The sequence below is a fragment of the Schistocerca piceifrons genome, chromosome 7 (assembly GCF_021461385.2).
Source record: "Schistocerca piceifrons isolate TAMUIC-IGC-003096 chromosome 7, iqSchPice1.1, whole genome shotgun sequence".
NCBI lineage: Eukaryota > Metazoa > Arthropoda > Insecta > Orthoptera > Acrididae > Schistocerca > Schistocerca piceifrons.
The window spans coordinates 269,116,759-269,126,933 of NC_060144.1; positions in this window are offsets into that span (position 1 = coordinate 269,116,759).

Below are 10,175 nucleotides of genomic sequence, written 5' to 3' on the forward strand. Positions count from 1 at the left end.
CTACAACAGTTCAGTGACCTACTGATGCCCACCCTACTGCTATTTGCAGATCTAGGACCAGTATTCAACGATGTAAAATGGAGTAGCCTCTTTGTAATTTCTCAGGAAAATAGGCATAAACTATAGGGAAAGCGAGTAATAAACAATATATTGCAATAAATCTAGCCTCCTCGGAACTTCTGCTCAAGTAATGAAATGTTCGATACCATTTGAAGTTTAGACAGACATTTTTCTGTCGAATGCAAGTTTGCATTAGAGAGAAAATTTTTAGTCTTCAATTTTTGTGCAAACAAAAAACCTGTCTTCATTCATAATTTACCTTATAAAGAAATGAGAAATTTTAATTGTCACATTTTCAAAATTTGTAATCTCTGTCAGTAAACATTAGGCCTATAAACCTTTATTCAACTGATTATCGCCAAAATACAATATATAAGAAAATGCCGTTAAATCGTTCCAGTAACAAAAGTTAATCAGTTATTACTCTGATGTACTACTGGTTCTAATTTTTTCCATAAGAATTATTGGTTTTATATATGCGGTATTTTGGCGCCAGGAGCGTGAGACGGTCAGACAAGGTTAGACAGCTTCAGGTTCAGATGATTTAAAATGGCAGAGCTTTCCCAGACTACATACGGTGAAAGCCAGGTCTGTTACGTATTTTTGCAGAATTGTTTATGTCGATGTTATCGGAAGCCATATTTCAAAAAAATAAAAAAAAATGCACAGACGCGTTGTAGGGTTTCTTGACCTTGGAATTGTTGCTTTTCGGTCGAGTAGCGCCTGACTAATAACATAAGGAATGAGCAAGTTCTGCGCAGAATCGTCGAGGAAAGGAATATTTGAAAAATACAGGAAGTCTTAATATAAGAATTTAATCTTTAATTTAAAAAAGTACTTCATGTGGTTATTAATTATTAGTGACAGCTTGTGTAGTATAGGATGTTGTCTTGTTTTAAAATTTAGGTGGCGCTCCACATGATAGATATTTTATAAATTGTTATTATAATCAGTTTCTTTTTAATATGGCAGTTTCCTTTGGAGCTATGTTCTTCTCCACATGCTAAACATTTAGCGAAGTGTTATTTGTTTGGTCACTAGCTTACCGGTTTCTTTAAAAAAAAAACTTCAAGCTTGAAGTGTGTAATTAGGATACTGACTAATTTGATACGAGTATGTGGGTAGAAAAAATGCAGTTGCAACAATTCTGAGGGCTTAACGATTTTACTAATTTGTCCTGGCCAATTTCTAATGCCATTTATTTTTCAAACGAGCAGCGTATCCGTTGTAAATAATATTTTGTGAGTGGTTATCAATCACCCTAAGTTTTGGCTACTTCTAACACGTAGATGAAAGTACCATTTTCAGACAGCCACGGAAGCTACTTAGCGTACTGTGCTTCACTTAAACTGTTCATTGTCTATTGCTGTGGCTTAAGATTATTTACATTTCGACTGTCAGATATTATTTTGGTTTTAGTTAATAAATGCTATGCAATCTTTCTACACCTTGCTCACCCAGTTCTCGCTCCCTGTGGTACAACGTTGTCTGAATGAAATACAGCGTGAAGGAGGATAAGTACCTTAGCTGCTAAAACTTGAAAAATGCCTCAGCTTGCAGGAACTGATATCGCATTTCATATTCATTGACACTCCAAACCCATCATTCTTGGGGTTTATCTGCTTTTTGTCATTCAGTGCCGTAGCCTGCCACATTAGGTCATCGCTGTAACATCTTATACGCAGCGGTCAAAATAAATGTCACATATTTCTTTATTGTCAATAACGGCCATGATAGAGAACGAAACTGATTTTGGCCGTCAGGTTCGATCACAAGTAAGCAAAAGCAGAGAAGGAAAACACATTTACATTTGATATACACAAAAAAAAAAAAATCGCTTTGAAATGATTCCACTGCGAACGATACAATTTCTTCTCACTGTCATCTTACATAACACGTTCTCTATGAACCAGTTGGCCCTCCTCATAACTGGGGGCACTTCTGAACGAGGTTAGGCATACTCCTTACCAAACTGTGCGGATAAGCTGTGGTGTCTATGATGCCCTGTTGGGACTCTGGTAGGTCAGGACGATTGCAAACCGGTTGTTTTAGATTGACCCATGCATTCTCAGTGCAGCTGACATCTGGAAAAATATGGAAGCTATCCTATCCGACTGATTCTGAGCTCCACTAAGAAGGCGTACACAAGATTGTGATGATGGGGGTATTCACTGTCGTCCCTAGTCGTGCATGCCGCTCCAATATGTTCATCATATGGATTCACGGTGCATGCAAGGATGTCGTCGAGATACTTCCCACCAGTAGTCCACTCATCCATTGGCACATCATACATGATTCCTGCCCACAACATGTCTGAAGCGCCTTGATGATGTGATGGTCTACGATTCAGTTAGGGAGTAAGCATTATCCTCGTTGCCTCAACACACGAGTAGCATTAATGTTAGGGTGAGAATGAAACAGGTCTGATCAAAAAAGAGCACTGTGTCCCACTTGTGCATAGCCGACAATGAATGGTTTTCATCCCATGCAACACAAGCCCTTCTCCGAATCCGAATAGAGGAGGTACCTTGTCTCCTGGCACTTAATCCCTGCTCAGGAGCCTATTTCTAATCGTTTGTGTTTGCTTCTGCACTCCTTTAACTGCTTGGAACTACCGCCGTCGACGTGTAGCATTGTGTTGAGGGATTCTGCTTATTATACGCAGTTATCGGTGTTCCAAACCTCTTGGTTTTCTTTCGTGCCCACTATTCTGACCGCAACCGATTCTGTCGCTAGAAACGTATTCTGGGTTCTAAAGGCAGCACTTTGACTCACAGCGACATTCAATGAGACATCCACCTGTCTCGTTCCCTGCTCCATTAGAATGACTTCACCGAACTCTTATCGTACGTTATTGTTTTTTGAACCATGCTGAAGCAACACAAGTCCCGTAACGAGAAATACAGAATTACTGCAATGCTTACAGGTGGCATTGTCGCAGTAGACTGCACATGCTACTCCTCACAGTAGAAACATGACATTACAACCAAATCAATATATTGATATCATAAGATATTTTTGCATCATAACGTTCAACATCAAAGGTCATGAAATATGAAAACATCTATTTTGAGCACTGCAGAATATGCCAAACCGGAACTGGCAGAAAAAACATTGTTTTCCTATTCAGCAGGCCAGCGACAGCGTTCAAGTAAACGCTGCAGAAACACACTACTGGCCATTTGCTATACCACGAAGATGACGTGCTACAGACGCGAAATTTTACGGACAGGAAGAAGATGCGGTGATATGCAAATGATTAACATTTCAGAGCATTCACACAAGATTGGCGCCGGTGGCGTCACCTACAATGTGCTGACATGAGGAAAGTTTCCAACCGATTTCTCATGCACAAACAGCAGTTGACCGGCGTTGCCTGGTGAAACGTTGTTGTGATGCCTCGTGTAAGGAGGAGAAATGCGTACCATCACGTTTTTGGGGACGTTTGCAGGACAAGAACCATCTGCACGAACAGTTCGACGACGTTCGCAGTAGCATGGACTATCAGCTCGAAGACCATGGCTGCGGTTGCCCTTGACACTGCATTACAGAAAGGTTTGTGGGATCGAAGGGACCAGGCTGCTACGGCCATCGGTCATCACAGACAGGAGCGCCTGTGATGGTGTTCTCAACGACGAACCTGGGTGCACGAATGACAAAACGTCATTTTTTCGGATGAATCCAGGTTCTGTTTACAGCATCATGAAGGTCGTATCCGTGTTTGGTGACATCGCGATGACCGCACATTGGAAGCGTGTATTTGTCATCGCCATACTGGCGCATCACCCATCGTGATGGTATCGGGTGCCATTGGTTACACGTCTCGGTCACCTCTTGTTCGCATTGACGGCACTTTGAACAGTGGACGTTACATTTCAGATGCGTTACAACCCGTGGCTCTACCCTTCATTCGATCCCTGCGAAACGGTATATCTCAGCAGGACAATGCACTATCGCATGTTGCAGGTCCTGTACGGGCCTTTCTGGATACAGAAACTGCTGCCGTGGCCAACACATTCTCCAGATCTCCCACCAATTCAAAACGTCTGGTCAATGGTGACCGAGCAACTGGCTCGTCACGATACGCCATTCACTACTCTTGATGAACTGTGGTATCGTGTTGAAGCTGCAGGGGGAACTGTGCCTGTACACGCCATCCAAGCTCTGTTTCGCCGGCCGGTTTAGCCGAGTGGTTCTAGGCGCTTCAGTCTGGAGCCGCGCGAGCACTATGGCCGCAGGTTCGAATCTCGCCTCGGGCATGGATATATGTGATGTCCTTAGGTTAGTTAGGTTTAAGTAGTTCTAAGTTCTAGGGGACTGATGACTTCAGATGTTAAGTCCCATAGTGCTCAGAACCATTTGAACCATTTTTGAACCAAGGTCTCTTTCACTCAATGCCCAGGCTTATCAAGGCCGTTATTATGGCCAGAGGTGATTGTTCTGGGTACTGATTTCTCAGGATCTATGTATCCAAATTACGTGAAAATGTAATCACATGTCAGTTCAAGTATAATATATTTGTCCAACGAATACCCGTTTATCATCTGGATTTATTCTTGGTGTAGCATTTAAATGGCCAGTAGTGTACGTCCTTTCCTCAGTATATAATCCCAAAGAAGAGAACTGTCGCTTTGCAGCCCTATATATGGGTAGAACTGGCGCGAAATGGTCATGTGGTTCCGCCACCGCCGATGTAAGTCATGACGCGGAGGATGAGTGTAACTGTCAGGAACTTGTAAGATGGAGACGTGGCATAATGGCGGAAAGGTGCTGTCGTGTTTGAATGTGCCCAGAGGTTGTGCGATTTCTTGATAAATAAACGCCGACTGTTCGGAGTACTTCCAACGTACGTAACAATTATTAAGCGTGTTCGTAAAACAATTCTAACTGAAAGTGACAGAAATGTGTCACGACACATCGATGAGACTTCAAACCCGACAACAGTTGCTGCCGTCATTGAATCCAAGTCAGTCTCAACCAGTTTCTGGGCGAAGATCTCCATCTAAAAATACACTCCGTGGGCCACATTTTGGTGCGTGATAGAGCGTATTACTGTAATTGCTATCATTTCCCCTTCCCCTGTTGCACTCACGAAATACGAATGTGTGGCGATCTCGGGTGTACATACAACCCCCAACAAGGAGGGGTGGGACAGCGGCCAGGACGGCGATAGTTCTCCTAACTGAGCGTTGTGAGTTCTATGAGTTGGCAAGGGCTGCGAGGGTCTGGCGGTGGTGAAGGTGGGTGCTGTAAGACGTGGTGCTTGTAAACTCTTTATTACTCTAACAATCTAGAACAGTTCATACCTTCGACCGGTGGCGAGGCCCAGCGTCGACCCACGGCGTCGATGTTCCGTAGGCTTGCTCAGACGTCGACATCGCAGCCCATAGCAGCGAGAAGCGCTATCACCAGGACAGCAGTGTCTGCTGCAGCAGTAGCGCGAAGACCTACCATAGTCGACATTCCTCGGCAGTACTGTGTCGGATGCGATTATTGTAGGTCGTTATTCCTCTTTTGGTGGTGCGGCTGTGTCCAGCGCAGCCGAGGTGTGTGTAGGACGCTGGATGGGCCCCCCGTCTCGGTGACTATGAGGGCGTCGGTTCGACTCTCGCCCGATCCGGCACGGCAGACGGCATGACGAACGCAGGCAACCTGACAGCTGAAGCCAGAACACACGCACGCACGATCTGAACACCGCCTATGTCGACAACTGCTTCCCTTCGACACACTATTTGGAACACCGTATCGCTAATTCTCTTGACATAGTGGCGGCGCCATAACACACCTCTCGTCTTCGGAGAAATTCAGACCCCGAATTTGTCTTGCTGCTGCTCCGACGATTACGAGGCAGAATACTTACACAGACACAAACTTCAAGTCTCCACATACTCTGAAGAGCCAAAGAAACTGGTACACCTGCCTAATATCGTGTAGAGGCCCCGCCAGCAAGCAGAAGTCCAGGAACACGACGTGGCAAGGTCTCAACTAATGCTGGAGAGAATTGACCCCATGAATTCTGCACGGCTGTCGATAAATCCGTAAGAATACGAGAGGGTGGAGATCCCTTCCAAACAGCACGATGCAAGGCATTCCAGGTATTCTTATTAATATTCATGTCTGGGGACTTTGGTGGCCAGCTGAAGTGCTTAAACTCAGAAGTGCAGTGTTCCTGGAGCCACTCTGTAGCAGTTCTGGTCGTGTGTGGTGTCACACTGTCCTGCTGGAAATGCCCAAGTCCGTCGGTAAGCACAATGAACATTAATGAATGCAGATGAACAGACAGGATGTATATGTACGTGTTACCTATCAGAGTCGTATCTAAACGTATCATGTTTCTATACCACTCCAACTGCACACGCCCGACACCATAACAGAGCCTCTGCCAGCTTGAACAGTCACCTGTTCACATGCAAGGTCCATGGATTCATGAGGTTGTCTCCATACCCGTACGCGTCCATCCGATAGATACAATCTGAAACGAGACTCGTCCGACCAGGCAACATGTTTCCAGTCATCAACAGTCCAATGTCGGTGTTGATGGGCCCAGGCGGAGAGGAAGGCTTTGTGTCGTGCAGTCTTCAAAGGTACACAAGTAGGCCTTCGACTCCGAAAGCCCATATCGATGATGTTTCGTTGAATGGTTTGGACGCTGATCCTTTTGATGACCCAGAATTGAAATCTGCAGCAAGCTGCGGAAGAGTTGCACTTCTGTTATATTGAACGATTCTCTTCAATCGTCGTTGGTCCCGTTCTTGCAGGATCTTTTGCCGGCCGCAGCGATGTCTGAGATTTGATGTTTTACCGGACTCCTGATTTCACGGCAAACTCGTGAAATTTTCATGCAGGGAAATCCCCACTTCATCGCTACCTCGAAGGTGATGTGTCCCACCGCTCGCGCACACGCTATAACACCATGTTCAAACTCACTCACACCTTGATGACCTGCCATTCTAGCAGGAGTAACAGATCTAACAACTGCGCCAGACACTTGTTGTCTTACATAGGCGTTGCCGACCGCAGTGCCGTATTCTTCCTTTTTACATATCTCTGTATTTGAATATGCATGCCTATACCAATTTCTTTGGCACTTAAGTGTAGCTCGTACTGTGGAGCGGCGGGCGGAATAATTGTTAATGTTCCTATTATTCATTTAATGCTGTTCAAAAAATGGCTCTGAGCACTATGGGACTCAACTGCTGAGGTCATTAGTCCCCTAGAACTTAGAACGAGTTAAACCTAACTAACCTAAGGACATCACAAACATCCATGCCCGAGGCAGGATTCGAACCTGCGACCGTAGCGGTCTTGCGGTTCCAGACTGCAGCGCCTTTAACCGCACGGCCACTTCGGCCGGCTTTAATGCTGTTGTTTGCCGTTCTCAACACTGGCTCTCTAACTACAATATTGGCAACCAGAAAGTGATTAGCAACACGTGAAGCCTGTAATTAGAATTCCTAGTGCCCACTTCATCTGAGAAGTACATTTATAGCTACAGCTTAAGCTCTGAGGAATTAGGAGATTGTCTCGGATTCATAATCAAAAACCATTCTCTCTAAAATGTTCACTATATTCAGAAAGTCACAGACCAAAAAGAATCCACACAATCCAACTACCAGAGTAGTTCAGAGTCTAATGCGCTGATGCAACTATAACTGTTCAAATTAAATGTTTAAGTGAATGCTCGCCATAATTTGATGATAATGTTCATCAAACGCCACGCTAAATAATGGTAGGATGTCTGTCCTGCGGCGGCACGTGAAAATACGACATACGCAAAATGAAGATATATCATTAAAGTCATCCCAGAATTAGTTATTCTGTTGAAACTTCTCATATTTTTATGATTATAGGGGATCTCCCTTCTACTTAAATTTAAACATCCTAGCTTTATTTATTCGCCTACTTAATCTATCTTGTTTTCTTAATTTCTAAGACAAAAACCAGAAAATCATGAATTTCAACTAAAATTTTAATTTGTGAGATCCAGAATGCTGTTTCTACTAAATTATTATGCAAAAGGAATCTAAATATAAATTTTTAAGTTTCTAGCTCTTTTCTGTTGCGCCAATGATTTTTACAGAAAAATGTCCAAATTTCGAAAATGGTTAAAGTTATTGAACTGATATTCAACATATATTGATTTAGTATTACTCCTGACATGCTAGAAACGTTTCAGGTTATTTACTTGATTTTTAAAGTATTGCGCAACATTTATGATGTCAGAGCTAGTTACAGTGGACTGGCTGGCACACAATGGAAAGACTGATGTGAATTTTATAAGTCGTGAGTATGCTGCTTCCCTACAACACCCTCTACTCAATTTTTCTGAATGTAAATGTAAAAAAAAAATTAATTACAAAAAGGGAAGCAAGAGTACAGCTTAACTCCCTATGAAAAATTAAAATTGAAATGTAAACATATAGAAATATTAAAAGAAAACTTGTTACCTACTTCAATTATTGAAATTGCTGGGATGTTCACTGCCTCTTAAGCAACATTATCACTCAAAATTCAAGCAAAAATGAATGAAACACTTTGGCATACATATTGCCTTAGACAGACAAACACATAAAAATATGTAAAATTATGAAAATCTTAAATCCATTAAAATGTCTGTAAATATTTTTACATACACAAATTCAAAGAAAATAACACAATTATTCATGATACATAAACAGATAATTATATCTAAGCAGTCTTTTCTAAACCTGATAGATAATTTCACAAATCATGACAATTTCATTTTTACACGTGTGGTTGTAGCCGCTTTGGCTGGCGTTCTACACTTCCATTCACAAGGGTAGAGGACGGGAAGTTGCTATGGTTTGCGTCCTTCACGTTCACTCTAAATTACATGGTGAAAGGGGAGGGGTCACTGTGAGTTGTGACCAAGTCACTCCACGCTTTCACGCAGCTACCAGGCTGCCATTATCTGGTTTGCCCTGTAGAACAAACAAAAAGAGTGCCTAAGACTCTGTTCATTTAAAATCTAAGGGTGGGTCACAATGAAATGGGGATATATATACATTTTATATTTCAATATGTTGCTGGAACAAAGTTAACAGAACTTTTTCAATTTCACTCTCGCGGTTACTTAACTGTCATAAAATCGGTAAACAAATGGCTCAAAACGCCGTTAGTTACGTACTAGAGAAAATTTATGCTCAAGGCATACAATCATGAATCCTATTTAATCTCAGTTTATTATTTCTGGGCCAGAACACTGAACTAATGCTCTGTACATTCTTGATACATTCGTATTTTATTTACTTAGCTGACTCATCTTCGATTACCTTATTCTTAGAGATAGTATAAGTATATTTGATTAGTAGTTGTCTTCTCAGCTTCTTTGTACATGTGAGTAACTTGTGGTAATAGTACAGTTCTGAGTGTTCAAAACACACTACGTTTAGTTGACTGCTAAATCCACTTATTGGTCTTCTGCTGCTGTGTCAGTTCCACATCTGCAATTATGTACTTACTTACTTTGCGAGTGTATGAACGTAAGTAATACTCACTCCATTAAAATTTAAAGGAAAGGATAGCACATTTATTTCATCTCTATAGTGTTTTGCAGCTGATCAGTTTGCTCACGTTGCAATCCATTTCCACTTGATAGGATGCTGAAACCACAGGTAGTCTCTCTCGACCTACCACGAAAGTGCATTAAGTAATTATGGCCGAGCGTAATGCTAAATTACTTAAACCTATAGGACACCATGAGCTGCTCTGTCTCATCTAACATAAGGGTACCTATGGTCGCATTCACGCCTCCAACTCATAACCTCAATATTTGTGGGTGTGTCCTGTCACACACTACACCAAATAACGGCCAGCTCCAACCTTATAAATATTTCAGGGACGTGTCCTTCACGTCTCAACCACAAACACTGTTCAATTCTATTAGACTGCCTTTCCTTGCTACAAAAGGTAAGTTTATTCTTACAACTTATCTGCATATTTTTCATAACACTAAGCAATCTCTTTTACTATTAATTAGTTAGCTCTAATGCATACACTAGGTCTCATTGCCACTTCAGATCCTGCTTATAAACGAACTTGTATATCTTTTTTAAATATTATTGTGGGACCATTTCCAATAAAGCAACACTTTG